The sequence below is a fragment of the Entelurus aequoreus genome, linkage group LG23, assembly GCF_033978785.1.
Source record: "Entelurus aequoreus isolate RoL-2023_Sb linkage group LG23, RoL_Eaeq_v1.1, whole genome shotgun sequence".
In the NCBI taxonomy this organism is placed as follows: Eukaryota; Metazoa; Chordata; class Actinopteri; order Syngnathiformes; family Syngnathidae; genus Entelurus; species Entelurus aequoreus.
Window position 1 is genome coordinate 14,654,263 of NC_084753.1, and position 20,339 is coordinate 14,674,601.

Sequence of the window (20,339 nt, forward strand, 5' to 3'; positions counted from 1 at the left end):
ATTAGCCCACGTGCAGTACACAGAGGGCTTCATGGAATGGGTTTCCATGGCCGAGCAGCTGCATCTAAGCCATACATCACAGAGTCCAATGCAAAGCGTCAGATGCAGTGGTGTAAAGCACGTCGCCACTGGACTCTAGAGCAGTGGAGACGTGTTCTCTGGAGTGAGGAATTACGCTTTTCCATCTGGCAATCTGATGGACCAGTCTGGGTTTGGAGATTGCCAGGAGAACGGTAAATTTCGGACTGCATTTCGGACCGCATTGTGCCGGGTGTGAAATTTGGTGGAGGAGCAATTATGGTGTGGGGTTGTTTTTCAGGAGTTGGGCTTGGCCCCTTAGTTCCAGTGAAAGTTAAGTTAAGTTAAAGTTAAAGTACCAGTGATTGTCACACACACTAGGTGAGGTGAAATTTGTCCTCTGCATTTGACCCATCCCCTTGATCAAAGGAACTTTGAATGCTCCAGGATACCAAAACATTTTGGACAATTCCATGCTCCCAACTTTTAGGAACAGTTTGGAGTGGGCCCCTTCCTCTTCCAACATGACTGTGCACCAGTGCACAAAGCAAGGTCCATAAAGACATGGATGACAAAGTCTGGTGTGGATGAATTTGACTGGCTTGCACAGAGTCCTGACCTGAACCCGATAGAACACCTTTGGGATGAATTAGAACGGAGACTGAGAGCCAGGCCTTCTCGACCAACATCAGTGTGTGACCTCACCAATGCGCTTTTGGAAGAATGGTGGAAAATTCCTATAAACACACTCCGCAACCTTGTGGACAGCCTTCCCAGAAGAGTTGAAGCTGTAATAGCTGCAAAAGGTGTACCGACATCATATTGAACCCTATGGGTTAGGACTGGGATGGCACTTCAAGTTCATAAGTGAGTCAAGGCAGGTGGCCAAATACTTTTGGCAATATAGTGAACGTTTCCCGAATTATGACAGCAGGAGAAATATAATCTTAGAGAAAAATGTAATTTAAGACTCAAGACCTTCAGTATATCAGTATGTGGAATTAAATGATGGAATGGATTAAGCAAAGAAATCAAACTATGTACACATTTAATCCACTTTAAGAAACTCTTCAAACTGAAAGTGTTTACAAAGTACAAAGAAGAAGAACCATGATAAACATTCTGAATTTATTTCATCCATCCATTCATTTTCTAGATAATCTTACTTATCTCACCATATGAAATATAACTTACTTCACTAACAACTGCTATGTAAAGGAAAAGGGGTAGGATTAAATAAGCTCTGCTTCTTCCTACTCCTTTTTGAACATGTTGAATAGAGAAACTGGAAATTGTGATGTATCATGTTGTATGCATGCATGTTCCAAATAAACACAAACTCAACTCAACAGGTGGCACTATCACAATAATGATGATGACTTGGGACTTTTGGGCCAATCAGAAGCCTGAAGAAAGTCAGTTCCGGAAAAAGGCCACAACAGCAAAAATAGCGAGTGGAATTAAAAAAAGGTAAATTTAGTGATGGGAAACTTGATTCTTGTAACCGACTCGAGTGCTTATAAGTCAGTCAACTCGCACATGCACAACAACTTCCCATTCCAAGACTGAAGTCTCCCTTGGGTACAGGTGAGTCAGGGTTTCTTAAGTCTTCGGCAACATAGGAGTCAGTCAAATTTGAATCTTCATACAACCCCCGTGAGACAGTGAAACTTGAGTGTTCATCCAATCCATGAGACAATGATTAAAGATTAAAGATTAAAGTACCAATGATTGTCACACAAACACTAGATGTGGTGAAATTTGTCCTCTGCGAAACCTGAGTCTTCGTCGAACCCATGAGTCAGTTAAACTTGAGCCTTCGTCAACCCATGAGACAGTGAAACTTGGGTTTCGTCTATATATGAGTCAGTGAGACTTGAGTCTTTGTCAACCCGTGAGACAGTGAAACTTGAGTCTTTGTCACCCCATGAGTCAGTGAAACTTAAGTCCTCATACCATCCTTGAGTCAGTTGAACTTGAGTCTTTGTCAACCCATGAAACAGTGAAACTTGAGTCTTCGTCAACCCATGAGTAAGTTCAACTTGAGTCTTTGTCACTCCATGAGACATTGAAACTGGAGTCTTCGCCCAATCCACGAGTCAGTTAAACTTGAGTCTTCGTGAACTGATGAGACAGTGAAACTTAAGTCTTAGTCAATATGTGAGTCAATCAAATTAGAGTCTTCATCAAACACCCGTTAGTCAGTGTGACCCGTGCCTCCGTCAGCCCGTGAGTCAGGGAAACTCAAGTCTTGGTCAACACAAGAGTTAGTAAAACTTGTGTCTCTGTATAACACCCATTCGTCAGTTAAACTCAAGTCTTCATCAACATGTGAAACTTGAGTCTTCGTCGAGCACCCCCAAGTCAGTGTAACTCAAGTCTTTGTTCACATGTGAATTAGTGAAACTTAAGTCTTTGTCGAACACCCGCTAATTAATGAATCTTAAGTCTTTGTCAACATGTGAGTCTGTCAAACTTGAGTGTTTGTCGAGCACCCGCTTGTCAGTAAAACTTTAAATCTTCGTCAACATGTGAGTCAGTCAACTCGAGTCTTCGATAATCACCTGTTAGTTCATGAAACTTGAGTCCTCATCAAGCACCTGTTTTTCAGTGAAACTTGAGTCTTTGTCAACCCGTTAGTCAGTGAAACTGAAGTCTTTGCCGAACACCCGTTAGTCAGTAAAACTAGAGTCTTCGCCAACATGTGAGTCCGTGAATCTTCAGTATTTGTTGGACACCCGTTAGTCAGGGAAACTCAAGTCTTCGTCAACCCATAGGTCAGGTAAATTTGTGTCAGTCAACCTGTGAGTCAGTTAAACTTGAGTTTTCGTCAAGCACCCGCTGGTCAGTGAATCTTAAGTCTTCTTCAACATGTGAGTCATTTAAAATCGGGGTCTTTGTCAACCCATGATTCAGAGAAACTTGAGACATCGTCAACCTGTGAGTCAGTTAAACTTAAGTTTTGGTTGAGCACCCGCTAGTCCTGTGAGTCATTCAAATTAAAGTCTTTGTCAAACACCTGTTAGTCAGTGAAACTCGAGTCTTTGTCAACCTGCGAGTCAGTTATACTTCAGTCTTCATCGAGCACCTGCTTGTCAGTGGATCTTAAGTCTTCGTCCTCATGTGGGTAAGTCAAATTTGAGTCTTTGTCGAACACACTTTAGTCATCGAAATCGAGTCTTTATGAACCTGTGTGTCAGTAAAACTTGAGACTTCATTGAACACGTAAATCAGTGAAACTTGAGTCTTTGTCAACTAGTGAGCCATTGAAACGTACATTTTTGTAAAAACGTGAGCCAGTGAAACTTGAGTCTTTGTCAACACTTGAGTCAGTAAAACTTGAGTTTTCGTCAACACGTGAATCAGTTAAACTCGATTCTTTGTCAACTCCCGCGGTAGCAAAACTTGAGTCTTTGACAACACGAGAGTCTGTGAAACTTGAGTCTATGTCAACATGTGAGTCAGTGAAATTTTAGTCTTCGTCAACACGTAAAAGAGTGAAGCTTGAGTTTCAGTCAACACGTGTATCAGTGAAGCTTGACTTTTAGTCAACACGAGTCAGTAAAACTTGACTTTTTGTCAACACGTGAGTCAGTGAAACTTGAGTCTTCCTCAACACATAGAATAATGAAGCTTGAGTTTTAGTCAACACGTGAATCAGTGAAACTTGACTTTTAGTCAACACATGACTCAGTAAATATTGAGTCTAAGTCAACATGTGAGTCAGTGTAACTTGAGTCTTCGTCAGCCCATTAGTCAGTGAAACTTGAGTCTATGTCAACATGTGAGTCAGTAAAACTTGAGTTTTAGTCAACATTTGAGTCAGTGAAACTCGAGTCTTCATCAACACCTGTATCAGTGAAACTTGACTTTTAGTCTAGACGTGAGTCAGTAAAACTTGAGCCTATGTCAATACGTGAGTGAGTGGAACTTGAGTCTTCTTCAACACATACAAGAATGAAGCTCGAGTTTTAGCCAACACGTAAACAAGTGAAACTTGACTTTTAGTCAACACGTGAGTCAGTAAATCTTGAGTCTAAGTCAACATGTGAGTCAGTGAAACTTGAGTCTTAGTCAACACGTGAGTCAGTAAATCTTGAGTCTAAGTCAACATGTGAGTCAGTGAAACTTGAGTCTTAGTCAACATGTGAATCAGTGAAACTTGAGTCTTAGTCAATACGTGAATCAGCGAAACTTGACTTTTAGTCAACACATGAGTCAGTAAACGTGAATCTTAGTCAACATGTGAGTCAGTAAAACTTATGTCTTTGTCAGCCCGTTAGTCAGTGAAACTTGAGTCTTCTTTAACACGTGAGTCAGTAAAACTCAAGTCTTTCTCAACATGTGAGTCAGTGAAATCTGAGTCTAAGTCAACATGTGAATCAGTGAAACTTGAGTCTTCGTCAACCCATTAGTCAGTGAAACTTGAGTCTTTGTCAACATGTGAGTCAGTAAAACTTGAGTCTGAGTCAACACGTGAGTCAGTAAAACTTGAGTTTTAGTCAACATGAGAGTAAGTGAAAATTTGAGTCTTTGCCAACCCATTAGTCAGTGAAACTTCAGTCTTGGTCAACACGTGAGTCGGTAGAACTTGACTCCTACTCAACCCGTGAGTCTGTGAAATTTGTTTTCGTCAACCCGTGAGTCAATAAAAGTGGAGTCTTGGTTGCACACCTGTGAGTCAGTGGTGCTGACAAATGATATATATAAATAAATATATACCTTTATATATATATATATAGTCGAGGTTTCTGTGGTTTATCCTTTATACAGTGCTCAATACCAGGGTAGAGCGGAATATACGTTAGGTCAGGAAAAAAACACAGAGGCTATTACATCCCTACAAGCCTGTTTCACAGATTTCCCTGCTCTTCATGGGGTATGTATGTATATATATTGTATATTTGTATTTTATAAAAATCCCCTGAAGAGCATAGAAATCTGCTATACAGGCCTGTAGGGATGAAATAGCCTCTGTGTTTTTTCCTGACCTAACGTATGTGTGTATATATATATATATATATACATATATATATATATATATATATATATATATATATATATATATATATATATATATATATATATATATATATATATACATATATATATATATATATATATACATATACATATATATATATATATATATATACATATATATATATATATATATATATATATATATATATATATATATATATATATATATATATATATATATGTATATATACTCCGGGAGGAGCTGGACGAAAATGGCTGGGGAGAGGGAAGCCTGGGCTTTCCTGCTTAGGCTGCTGCCCCCGCGACCCCACCTCGGATAAGCGGAAGAAGATGGATATATATATATATATATATGCCCACATATGCGGTCCTCTCCAAGGTTTCTCATAGTCATTCACACCGACGTCCCACTGGGGTGAGTTTTTCCTTGCCTGTATGTGGGCTCTGTACCGAGGATGTCGTTGTGGCTTGTGCAGCCCTTTGAGACACTTGTGATTTAGGGCTATATAAATAAACATTGATTGATGATTGATTGTGATTGATTGATTGATATATATATATATATATATATATATATATATATATATATATATATATATATATATATATATATATATATATATATATATATATATATATATATATATGTGTGCACTATTAACAAACTGTTTCCTGTGTACTGCACATAAAAACAATAAGTAATTTAATCAAAAGTTTTTTTCAAATAATAGATAAAATAATAAAAATAAATACAAAATAAAAATAATAAAGATGATTAAAAACACCAAAGTAAAAACAAATCAATAACATAGAATAAAACAATAAAAGACACGGAGGACCACACGACTTGGGCCGACTTAAAATCCAGAAAATAAAAGTGGGTTTTAAGAGGAAACTGAAAACGTTCAACAGCTATTTTTAAAATGTTATATTCTGGACTTAGTTGTGATTGTCAATCAGGACCACGGACAGAGCATCATCAGTAAATGCTGCCATCTGGTGACCAAAGTTTGCACTGACAACAACAAGACGTTTGCTTCGCATGATTCATTTTGGGGGTGGGGGGGGGGGGGGGGAATGAGTAAGTATTCAGTTTTGTATTGATTTTGAAAATGTAATGAAATCGTAGGTATGGAAATTGAAATGTTATTTTACTTCTTACACATTTGTTGTTTGCAGTTCTGTATTATTCTTTCTTTTTTAATTAAAAAAACAAAACAAATAAACGGAGCTGTCATATAGATGGCGCAGTTTTCTATAAATAGAAGCCGCTATGAGAAGTTGTGTCCTGCAAGTGTGTCTGCAGACTTTGAGGGTGGTGGAGGGGGCGAAACAACATGGCGTCAGACGTGCTCGTCTCAACGTTGGAGACCCTAACGCCACATCTGGACAAGAAGACGGGACTTTGTTGTTGTTGTCATTATTATTATTGTTCTTGGCTCCTGCGCCGTCGTGGAGGTGGACCTAGCAGCACCGGGCACATGTCACCGGGGATGACAGCTGACCTAATAATCACGCGGACGTATAGGCGAAGTTAGCGCGGGAAAGAAATCCTCACCGCGGGAAACATGTCAGCCACGAAGAAGGTGACGTACGATGACGCGATCACGTGCATACTGCTTAAGCACGTTGTTGTTGTTGTTGTTGTCATGCACACTTCTGCACAAAAACATGAATGGGCCATTTCATTGTGTGTGTGCGTGTGCGTGTGGGTGTGTGTGTGTGTTCTGGCAATGCTCACTTAATGGGGACATCGCTCTGTTTACACAGTCACCTTTAGGGGACCTCTGACGGTATGGGGACCAAAAAAACAGGTCCCCTAAATCAGTGGTCCCCAACCTTTTTTTTTTGTTGTCATAAAGAAATACAATCATGTGTGCTTACGGACTGTATCCCTGCAGACTGTATTGATCTGTATTGATATATAATGTAGGAACCAGAAATGTGTGTGAATGAGTGTAAATGGGGGAGGTTTTTTTTTGGGGTTGGTGCACTAATTGTAAGTGTATCTTGTGTTTTTTATGTTGATTTAATAAAAAAATTAAAATATTTTATTTAATTTTTTTAATTTCTTGTGCAGCCCGGTACCAATCGATCCACGGACCGGTGGTTGGGGACCACTGCCCTAAAGGGAAACCTTTTTAAATGATAGTCAGATCCATTCTGAAGATGCGTAACTGATTTTGAAGCTTTGGCCCATAAAACATGTTTACTGGTTAGTTTGAGTGTGAACTTTTTCTTATTTTAAATGGTCCTCAGTAGTCACGTACACATTTGTGTGAATTATGCAAAATTATTTAAATTTGGTACCCATGAACCATATTAACTCTTTTTCTTCAGGGTCCCCAGTAAGAATGATCAGCACATTACTTCATCAATCCAGAGATTTAAAGACGGGTATGAGCTAACTGGGCAGTGACCATTTTACCTCATTTTTTTTATGCCTCCACAACCAGTAGAAAGGGTGGTCCCCACAAGTGATGATCACAAACTTGGTCCCCATTCCAAATGATAACGTGTGTGTGTGTGTGTGTGTGTGTGTGTGTGTGTGTGTGTGTGTTTGTGTGTGTGAATCATACTTGCCAACCTTGAGACCTCCGAATTCGGGAGAATTGAGGTGGATGGACGGGGGCGGGGTTAAGGGGGGGAGGAGTATATCTATAGCTATAGAATTCACTGAAATTAAAGTATTTATATATATATATATATATATATATATATATATATATATATATATATATATATATATATATATATATATATATATATATATAGTACAGTACACAGTAATGAAAACACAGTTCTACTAACTGTACTGTACTTGCTGCTTACTTAAAAAAAAAAAAAAACACTTACCTTTCACTATTTGAGTAGCCTTTGTTCTGCCATTTGAGTACTGGCGAGCGATCTCTGAATCCAGGAACATATCCTTCACGGATTTGATGAAAACATCCGCAAATGAGAACGGGATGTTGCTTGCAAGGTGGCCCATGATACTGAGTTGCCGCCGCCTTGTGCTTCTCTGACCGTTCATGAGTGACTACCGTATTTTTCGGACTATAAGTCGCTCCAGAGTATAAGTCCCACCGGCCGAAAATGCATAATAAAGAAGGAAAAAAAAAACATATATAAGTCGCACTGGAGTATAAGTCGCATTTTTTGGGGAAATGTATTTGATAAAAACCCAACACCAAGAATAGACATTTGAAAGGCAATTTAAAATAAATAAAGAATAGTGAACAACAGGCTGAATAAGTGTACGTTATATGACGCATAAATAACCAACTGAGAACGTGCCTGGTATGTTAACGTAACATATTATGGTAAGAGTCATTCAAATAACTATAACATATAGAACATGCTATACGTTTACCAAACAATCTGTCACTCCTAATCGCTAAATCCCATGAAATCTTATACGTCTAGTCTCTTACGTGAATGAGCTAAATAATATTATTTGATATTTTAGGGTAATGTGTTAATAATTTCACACATAAGTCGCTCCTGAGTATAAGTCGCACCCTCGGCCAAACTATGAAAAAAAACGCGACTTATAGTCCAAAAAATATGGTATATCCATTCGGCCACCGTGTTATGGGTTATAGATAAACCTATGGATAACGGAGAATTATATAATAGTCTCCTTTTCAGGTGAGAGGACGCTAAAGGTAGTGCCTTTAAGGCACGCCCCCAATATTGTTTGTCCGGCTGGAAATTTTGGACATTACTACTTGCTGTAGTTTTGAAGCAATGCATGATGGGAATCCGGATGTTGTGTGTCAGTGTATGAACGTGCCGGCTGGTATAAACACACGCTGAGAAATAGCTCCGTGCCTGCCTACTTTATGGGTTATAGATAAACCTATGGATAACGGAGACATATATAATAGTCTCCTTTTCAGGTGAGGGACGACGCTAAAGGCAGTGCCTTTAAGGCACGCCCACAATATAGTTGTCCGGCTGGAAATCGGGAGAAATTCGGGAGAATGGTTGTCCCGGGAGATTTTCGGGAGAGGCACTGAAATTCGGGAGTCTCCCGGAAAATTCGGGAGGGTTGGCAAGTATGGTGTGAATGGACCCCCTCCCCACTTGGTGCCTCTCATGACTCAGCTGTATTTGTACTATTATCTGTCACACACCTTTTCATGTGTCACAGGTGTTGCCATGGTTACTGCAGAGTGGCCACTGCTGTCTTTTCCTTGACAAGGACTCAGGTAAGAGTAATGTGTGTGTGTGTGTGTGTGTGGGTGCCTGTGTGTGTGTGTGTGTGTGTGTTTGTGTTTGTTTGCATGCCATACATTCTGGGCGATGCTGCTGTATCAAACTTTATATTTTATAGCACTTTTCACAAGGAACTGTTGACACTACCAAAACATGGCATGGCATGTTGAGGGAAAACGCCACCTTTGGGGCATCCACACTGGAGAATAACCAACATTAATGCCATCTAAAAAAATAGTATGAAATATATGAAAAAATACATATATAAATGAATAAAAACATTGCATTGAGGGAATAGTAATAAGAGCAATATATAAAATACAAACATAAGAGAATACAACAAAAAACCTAAGACGAGTTTAACATGATCAGTAAAAACCCTGATTAAAAAGGTGTTTTTAATCAGGGTTAAAAACATATATATATATATATATATATATATATATATATATATATATATATATATATATATATATATATATATATATATATATCCATCCATCCATCCATTTTCTACCGCTTATTCCCTTCGGGGTCGCAGGGGGCGCTGGAGCCTATCTCAGCTACAATCGGGCGGAAGGCGGGGTACACCCTGGACAAGTCGCCACCTCATCGCAGGGCCAACACAGATAGACATATACATATATATATATATATATATATATATATATATATATATATATATATATATATATATATATATATATATATATATATATATAAAACATGTTTTTTATTTTAGTTTCTTCAAAATAGCCACCCTTTGCTCTGATTACTTTTTTTGCACACTCTTGGCTTCCTTCATTTTGAAGAAACTAGAATATAAAACATATTTCAGTTATTTCCCCTTTTTTTGTTAAGTACATAACTCCACATGTGTTCATTCATAGTTTTGATGCCTTCAGTGACAACCTACAATGTAAATAGTCATGAAAATAAAGAAGAGGCATTGAACGAGGAGAAGGTGTGTCCAAACTTTTGGCCTGTACTAACATACATACATGTATCAAAGATCTCTTTACCTTCACATTTGAACCGATATGGTACCAATTCCCATTACCTGGGAATTAACAGTACCCATTTTTAGTATTTTTGTGTATGTTAATAAATATTCTAAATATATATTCCATTAAAACTTTTAAAAGAGCTACATATCTTAACTGCAGTCCAGTTGTTATATCTTGTTTTATTATTTTTGTATTCATTACCTCATTTGCAAGTATGACATTAATTTGCGTTTATAATTGCAAGTCCAAGACGATGGACGGCAATAGTGCATATATATATTTTTTCATTTCAGACTTTGCCCTACAAAATGTTAATACTGAAAGTAGTGTATTAATTACGCACCAGTTGTTTGATTGTAACGTTTTCATTAACAAATTTGAAGGCGTTGAAATGAAAAAGTTGAAATCGCTAATGCTAATCAGTAGCGCATTTTTGGGAAAAGTGGAGCCTTACTTTACTTACTTTGGGGCGTTTTTCTGAGTCGATTACTTTGTTGGCATTGAACATTACCGAGAGGTAGTTTAGCTCAGTCCGCTCTCAGTGCTGCTGGAGTGATCAGAAATGTGGCAAATGGGCGTGACGTCACGTGCAAACCAGGTACTGAAACATTGCACCTGTGGATTTTACGTGGATCAGTGCCTTGGTGGGACTGGCAGGATTCGGTCGGTGGCAAAAAGTACCGGATTCGGACCCATGCCTATGCATGCACGAGACGGCCGTGTTTGATTGACAGCTTGAACGCCAGTCATTTTATACATCTCGAACTGCAATTTTTACGAGAATAACTTCTAATTGTGAATAATATGTTTGTTTAATCTGTTCTCTTAAACCAGGGATGTCAAAGCGTCAGCCCACAGGCCAGGAGTTTGCTAGGTGTAAAATTGAGCTTCCTTTTTAAATGAAAGAAATAGCGGTTCTCAATGTGTCCACTGGATGTCGCAATAGCAATTCTGTTATGCAGACTGTAAAGCTGGGCTGTGGCTCCTCTCCCTGACCCAACGTAAACACATCACGCTTTGGCACTCTCCTTGCCGCAAAAGAAAAACGTGGACGCAGAGTGCTGAGTGTTCCAAGAAAAATGATCATCCTCCTATTTATTCACGGAGCTGAATGGGAAACCACACATAATTGTGAGCAAGTTTTTCTCTGTAATGAGCATCGAGGAAACAAAGCGACGCTCTAGGATCCTGAAATTGTCTGCCTGCACTTGTCAAAATATGCTAGGTTTTATGTTATGGCTGTCTTGAGTTTCCAATAATTTATACAACTCTTATTTTTTTGTGATAGAGTGATTGGAGCACATACTTGTTTGTCACAAAAAACATTCACGAAGTTTGGTTCTTTTATGAATTTATTATGGGTCTACTGAAATTGTGACCAAATCTGCTGGGTCAAAAGTATACATACAGCAATGTTAATATTTGGTTACATGTCCCTTGGCAAGTTTCACTTGCGCTTTTGGTAGCCATCCACAAGCTTCTTGCAAGCTTCTGGTTGAATTTTTGACCACTCATCTTGACAAAATTGGTGCAGTTCAGCTAAATGGGTTGGTTTTCTGACATGGACTTGTTTCTTCAGCATTGTCCACACGTTTAAGTCAGGACTTTGGGAAGGCCATCCTAAAACCTTAATTCTAGCCTGATTTAGCCATTCCTTTACCACTTTTGGGGTGTGTGCGCCCAAGACCCAACCTCCGGGTTGGTGATTTTAGGTTTTCCTGAAGAATTTGGAGGTAATCCTTCTTTTTCATTGTCCCATTTACTCTCTGTAAAGCACCAGTTCCATTGGCAGCAAAACAGGCCCAGAGCATATTACTGCCACCACCATGCTTGACAGTAAGAATGGTGTTCCTGGGATTAAAAGCCTCACCTTTTCTCCTCCAAACATATTGCTGGGTATTGTGGCCAAACAGCTCAATTTTAGTTTAATCTGACCACAGAACTTTCCTCCTTATCGTTGTCCATGTGATCAGCAGCAAACTTTAGACGAGCCTTAAGGTGTCGCTTCTGGAGCAAGGGCTTCTTCTTGCATGGAAGCCTCTCAGTCCATGGGGATGCAAAACACGCTTGACTGTGGTAACTGACACCTGTGTTCCAGCAGCTTCCAATTCATTGCAGACCTGCTTGTTGGTGGTTCTCAGTTGACTCTAGTCTTGATCATCCTGACCAATTTTCTCTCAGCAGCAGGTGATAGCTTGCGTTTTCTTCCTGATCGTGGCAGTGACAAAACTGTGCCATGCACATTATACTTACGAACAATTGTCTGCACAGTTGCTCTTGGGACCTTAAGCTGCTTTGAAATGGGTCCAAGTGACTTTCCTGACTTGTTCAAGTCAATGATTCGTTTTTTTAGATCTGTGCCGAGTTCTTTTGACTTTCCCATTGTCGCGTTTGTAACCGAGTCTAATGACTGCATCACACAAGCCCTATTTAAATGGGTTTAGAGAAGTCAACAGGTGTCGTCAATCATAATCACTCACATGAAGTTAAGAGGCCATGCCGTGAAGCTAATTTGATTTGATTGTAACTTTTCTACATCACCAAAATGTATCATGTATGTTTCTGTATGTATACTTTTGACCCAGCAGATTTGGTCACATTTTAAGTAGACCCATAATAAATTCATAAAAGAACCAAACTTCATGAATGTTTTTGTGACAAACAAGTATGTGCTCCAATCACTCTATCACAAAAAAAATAAGAGTTGTAGAAATTATTGTAAACTCAAGACAGCCATGACATTATGTCCTTCACAAGTGTATGTAAACTTTTGACCACGACTGTATGTATATATATATATATATATATATATATATATATATATATATATATATATATATATATATATATATATATATATATATATATATATATATATATATATATATATATATATATATACGGGATAAATAATTAATAATTATTAGAATTGGTTATTTAGAGTATGTGAAAGTTCAACTCCTACCTTGTTTACTCAAATGTTTTAATCAATCAGAAATATAAAGCAGCTATAATGTGCCAAACATGGATACATTTGGAGAGAGTGTTTTGCATTTTTCCCATCGTGCTTTGTAATTGATTTAAATGGGTGTAATTTAGATGTTTTTCTTTTATGTTGACTGGATGTTTTTCTACAATATCCACAAAGTTCGATGAGCATGTCTGACCATGTTTGTTGACTTGTTTTGCTTTTTGTGCTGCACCATGACTAGGGAAGGTTGTTTGGATTGGGTCATATAAACTATTAAATGCTGTGCTGTTTTTCTTGCAAGAATATGTAATGGTTGGGCTACTTTTGTTGGCCACCAGATAGCGATAAAAGACCAGCCATCAGACCTCTGGCTATTTGTATATGATATGAATACACCTTGCACATGGTTTATTAAACTCATGCCGTCTCGCGGGCCAAATTGAAGATGCCGGCTGGCCGCACTTGGCCCGCGGGCCGTAGTTTGAACACGTTTGACTTAAAATATTGATAAAATCCATCCATTTTCTACCGCTTGTCCCTCTCGAGGTCACGGGGGTGCTGGAGCCTATTCCAGCTGCATTCGGGCGGACAAGTCGCCACGTCATCGCAGGGCCAACACAGATAGACAACATTCACACTCACATTCACACACTCGGGACAAGTTCATAAAATCACGAGTTACCCCGAAACATTGCAACCTTCGCCGCAGCCGCAAATTCACACAATCACAAAAAAAAGCTTGCGAAACCCTACAGAGACTGATTGTTTTGCGTCTGTGTAGGATTGGAAGTAATCAAAGATGGCCGAATCCTTTTATTTATCCAATGCTGGAGTCTTTTCTCTCAAGAAATTAGTAGGATTAGTCTTTTCAAGGAACAAGAACCATTTTCGATTTGCTGCCGGGTGCCAGCTCATGCATGCATGTAGCTGTAAAAACAATGAAAGGATGAAAGGGTATACGGTTTATTGATTAATAAGAGCTACTGCACCACTTCACTATGCAATTATTGTGTTTTGCATTACACCATGATGAGCTTTTCACAGCTGAAGAGTTGTCAGCTGACAGCAACACAAACGTAAGAAGTAGTAAGTTTTATGTGTGTTACGTCATTTATTTTATCATAATAACCCAAGCAACTCACTCGACGGGGATCATTTGTGTGTCTACAATGTTGACTACGGTTTGAAGCATGGGGCATATTTTCAGCAAACATTAGATATAGTATTGATAATTGTAATTATTGCTATTACAATATTCACATGTAGTGTTGACAATGTTTAATCTCTAGTGCTGTGGTGATTAACTGTAATGTTGGCATGAAACGTCTGAGTGCAGCTTTTCACCAAGATTTACTTCTCTTTATGCGTCTGACTAATAGTGCAGTGCATGATGGGAAAAGTGGTAAACCCAGCGTGACCCGCAAGAAGGATGTGTGTGTGTGTGTGTGTGTGTGTGTGTGGAGTAGTTGGAGATACAAAATAGCTGATTATACTGGTTGCACTCCGCAGAGGTCAAAGACCAGAAAGGCATCAATAAAAACACAGCAGGGGGTTCTCCGCCTTCCGGCCATCAAATTCTGGCTTGAATCAGCAAAAACCTCGGTCGGTAAACTGTCATCAACGGTGAGAGCGCGCTCGGCCAAACTACAAACAATTTTCAATGCCAACAAAGCAATATTAACTCAAAAAAACGCTCCAATGCAAGTAAAGTAAGGCTCCGCGTTTCCAAAAATGTGTGAGGTTGATGCTAATTGGCTTGGCTACTGATTACCATTAGCGATTTTACATGGCGATTTCAACACCTCCCAATTTGTTAATGAAAAATACACCTAAAATGCACGTTACAATCAAACAGCTGGGGCGTAATAAGTGCCATACTTACAGTATTAGCACTTTTTAGGGCGCAACAAAAACCAAAACACAATAAACTATGCACTACTGCCATCTAATGTCTTGGGCTTGCAACTGGATTTGCGACTTAAAATCAGACTTGCAAATTAGACTCAAAAATGTAATAAAACAAGATATAACTGGACAGCAGTTACCATAATCATCTCATTTTTAAATGTTGCAATTAAAAAAAAAGCTCTTATTGTGAAAAACAATTCATGTTTTTAACACACACAATAGTACCGAAAATTGGTACCGTTTGGTACGGGTATTAAAGATTAAAGATTAAAGTACCAATGATTGTCACACACACACTAGATGTGGTGAAATTTGTCCTCTGCATTTGTCCCATTCCCTTGGGGAGCAGTGGGCAGCAGCGGCGCCGCGCCCGGGAATCATTTTGGTGATTTAACCCCCAACTCCAACCCTTTGTTGCTGAGTGCCAAGCAGGGAGGTTATGGGTCCCATTTTTATAGTCTTTGGTATGACTCAGCTGGGATTTGAACTCCAACCTACCGATCTCAGGGCGGACACTCTAACCACTATCGATTCCCAGCTACCGGGAATCAGTACCATATCAGTTCAAATGTTAACGGTACCCATCCCTACACATGGTGGCGTCCTCGCTAAGAAGGTAGCGGCTAACATCCCTCCGCAGTGCTCCTTCTCGCAAGTAGCATCATCACTGGACTGCTGGAGGACAAGGAATATCTACTGTAAACATGCTACACTACACACCTATAGAAAGATACAAACAAAGCAAAGCTAACCGCTAAGCTAGAGTTGAACGTAAACAAGGAAGGGCGGATCAATACATATGTCAACAGTATTGATACCAAGTATTGTATCAGTACATGGTTAATACTACATCGATATCGTTAGCCTTTTTTTGTAATCGTATAGAAACTTAGGAAATGATAGCAGGTAGTAATTTTTGCACGATTGACTTAATTATCACATTTTTATGTGATAAAATGGAATAACGAAAAAAATAAAAATATGTATTCGGTATGGTTACACCGTTATCCTGCGTTTGATTATAATTATGATAATTATGACTTTAGCATTCAAAAACTTGAACATGTATTATGTATGAGTATCAACCTTGGTATGACCGACACTGCCCCTTTAACTACTTGGTATCGGATCGATACCAACATTTGTAGTATCGCCCAAAACTTAATGTAAAGTATCCAAACACGGTAGATTAATAATAGCTTTGAGAAAATAATACAACTGGAAATAATGTAACATTTTACCACATATGTCAGCATCTAAATTAGGAGCCATTTTAATTTGTTTTAAAATGATCCTATTCTCATTTATATACCAAATAATATAACATTATCCCAATATAGATTATAGGCCATATCACTCATCCCTACATTTATATATTTGCAAACGTATTAATTATATTTTATTTGCCGGACAAATGTAGTTATTCTTGTAATTCAGCCCATAGTGCCATTATTAAACAGCAGCATATTGTCAGTGCAGAGTCAATACAGCCAGTGAGTGTGCCACACTCTCTCTGAGGTAGGGCTGGGCAATATGGCTGAAAACTGTATCACAAGTGTTTTACATCGGTCGATATCGATAATCATTCATATTTTTGATGACTTATGGAAAATAATGACCAGGAGAAAAAAGATTTCATTTAAACATTTTATTTTTAAAATATAATATTTATCTGATTAGGGCGCGGCCACCGCTGCTTCTCACTGCTCCCCTCACCTCCCAGGGGGTGATCAAGGGTGATGGGTCAAATGCAGAGAATAATTTCGCCACACCTAGTGTGTGTGTGACAATCATTGGTACTTTAACTTAACTTAATTATAATCCCCTCAGCTATCAGGGCAGAAAGGCAAGGAAATGTCAACACGAACATGGAAAACAAACAATGTAAACACAATGGTAAAATCACATTGAACATTTACCAATAAGCTCTTCAAATGAAGGTGCAAAAGTAAGAACTATGTAGGAAATGATTTATAAAGTGTAACAAAATAAAGCAATGTTTGCAGTCTGCAGGTTTAGTGCCAGGAAGTTACAGCTGTGCTCTAAAGGGTAAGCGTGGCTAAGGTGGTGTGGTACTACCGGTCTTGGTGGGGACGAGCGCCTTGCATCATTTACAGACCACGTTGGTCTGACTACAGTGCGTTTGAAAAAACAAACAAAAATGTTGAGGTGACTTTTCCTGTTTTGTCCACAATTTCTTCATATTTACTTTCTCTTCTCACTCCATGCAAAGAATCAACCGCAAGACAACAAGATGGCGCAACCAAACTTGCTAGTAGATACTGTTACCTGCCAGTGTGCGACCAACCTTGCATCGCAACTTTACTTTTTTCCGATGACGGAAAAAAACAATGGAACGTTTTTTATCAAACGCATTTTTAATTAATATCGATTACACGTCCATCCCGATATGTTTTGATATCATTTTATCTCAAACACTTACAGTCTCACAAAAAGCGACCCACACTGTACTGCACTGGACACTGACTACTCTAAAGTCTGTCCAAGTTGTGTCCCTTGAGAAGATATAGATGAGGAGGATAAATACCTTGGGTCCTGCACCAGGCCCTCAGACTACAGCTGAGCATGAACCGATGAAGCTTGATCAGTTCTACTGTACTTTTGAAAGCAAAAGGGTCCACACAATCTGATGACTGGGGCGTCATACTGCTTACAGCCACTAGGGGGCATAGTTGAGTAATAATTGTGGCTATGACATGCTGTCATGAATGAACTATGCATTTTCACTTTTCTTATCTGTACATACATCTTGCTTCTGCATCATGGATTACATATGAGGTATGATATTGCACTTAATTAACTTATTGCACTTAATTCCATTTTAGCATCACAGTACAAATGGGCTGACAGTAGACTTTTGGCCCATTCACACATCTGAGATGATCTGAGAGTTAATTTTGTGATTTTCCTGCCTTTGTCAGCAAAAAATGTTTTCACAATGGATATGGAGAGATATCTGCTTGTTTGATGTTTGTCACATTAAGAATTGCTCACTTTTCGTTTTCTCAAGGGTGAACTGGCTTTTTTTCTCCTCCAACGACAGAATATTTGCTATTGTGATGACCAGGGGTCCCCAAACTTTTTGACTCGGGGGCCGCATTGGGTTAAAAAAATTTGGCCGGGGGCCGGGCTGTATATATATACACTGCTCAAAAAAATTAAAGGAACACTTTAAAAACACATCCGATTTCAATGGTGAAAAAAAAAATGTCGGATATCTATACTGATATGGAGAGTTTAATGTCTCAGGAACAAAAGGATGCCACATCTTTTGATGGAAATAAAAGTTTTCAGCCTCCACAGGGCTCAGTATATAGACACCCCAAAAATCAAAGTGAAAAAATGATGTGGCAGGCTCGTCCATTTTGCCTAAATTCAATTTCTGCAACTCAAAATTCTTTTCAATATCTTGTGTGGCCCCCACGTGCTTGTATGCATGTTTGACAACGTCGCGGCATGCTCCTAATGAGACCACGGATGGTGTCTTGTGGGATGTCCTCTCAGATCTGTCTAAGGGCATCAGTGAGCTCCTGTAAAGTCTGAGGAGCAACCTGGCGGCGTCTGATGGAGCGAAACATTATGTCCCAGAGGTGTTCTATCGGGTTTATATCAGGTGATCGTGAGGGCCATTCTATTGTGTCAATTCCTTCATCCTCCAGATACTGTCTGCATACTCTTGCCACATGAAGCCGGGCATTGTCGTGGACCAGGAGGAACCCAGGACCTACTGTACCAGCGTAGGGTCTGACCATGGGTGCAAGGATTTCATCCCGATACCTAATGGCAGTCAGACTGCCGTTCTCTAGCCTGTAGATGTCTGTTGGTCCCTCCATGGAAATGCCTCCCCAGACCATCACTGACCCATCACCGAACGGGTCATGCTGAATGATGTTGCAGGCAGCATAGCGCTTTCCTTGGCTTCTCCAGACCCTTTCACGTCTATCACAGGTGCTCAGGGTAAACCTGCTCTCATCTGTGAAAAGCACAGGGCGCCAGTGGCGGACTTGCCAATTCTGGTGTTCTATGGCAAATGCCAATCGAGCTCCACGGTTCTGAGCAGTGATCACAGGGCACACTACAGGACGTCGTGCCCTGAGGCCACCCTCGTGAAGTCTGTTTCTGACTGTTTGGGCAGAGACATTCACACCAGTAGCCTGCTGGAAGTCATTCTGTAGGGCTCGGGCAGTGCTCAACCTGTTCCTCCTTGCACAAAGCAGCAGATATTGGTCCTGCTGATGGGATGAGGACCGTCTACGGCCCTGTCCAGCTCTCCTAGAGTAACTGCCTGTCTCCTGGAATCTCCTCCATGCTCTGGAGATTGTACTGGGAGACACATCAAATCTTCTTGCAACAGCACGCATGGATGTGCCATCCTGGAGGAGGAGGACAATCTGCCAACTTCAGGAGGGTTAAGAAATCGCCTCATGCTCCCAGCCGTGATAATGACTCTAGCTAAAGCCAACACTTGTGGAAAAACAGTTAAAAAAGATCAAGAGGGAGGAATTTGAAATGGCCTCCACCTGCAAAACCAGTCCTGTTTCGGGTGCCATCTCGTTGTTGCCCCTCTAGTGCACCTGTTGTTAATTCCATCAACACCAATGCAGCTGAAACTGATTAACAACCCCCTCTGCCACGCACCTGACCAAAACCTTATCAGAAAAGTGCAATTGAATTCATGCCATACCCTGATAAAAAACTGTTCCTTTAATTTTTTTGAGCAGTGTATATATATATATATATATATATATATATATATATATATATATATATATATATATATATATATATATATATATATATATATATATATATATATATATATATATATATATATGTCTTTATATTCCAGCGAGTTAATCCGTTTTGTCATTTAACATCAATTAACATTGATGTTCATCAACATTTAACATTGTCACGTTATCGATGGGAAAATTAATTTTTAGAGAATATGATTTGCCTGAGCGGCTAGGAGACACCGAGAGTAACAAGCGGTATAGAATGGATAAGAAAGGAAAGATAAAATAAAATAAAAAAAATAAAAAAATTAAAACACTTATTTTTTAACTTGGGACTTCCCGTGGGCCGGGTTTTGGATGCTGGGGGGCCGGATCCGGCCCGCGGGCCGTAGTTTGGGGACCCCTGGTGATGACCATAGTTGTAAAAAATAATGGCAGATTGAGTGGTCAAAG

The 20,339-nt window shown here is 39.3% G+C and overlaps 1 protein-coding gene across 2 annotated transcripts in view; it reads right to left on the bottom strand.

Annotated features, from left to right (window-relative positions):
* The window catches only part of LOC133640451 (cytospin-A-like), a 266,085-nt gene that overhangs the window by 40,817 nt on the left and 204,929 nt on the right, over positions 1 to 20,339 (bottom strand). The window lies entirely within an intron of this gene.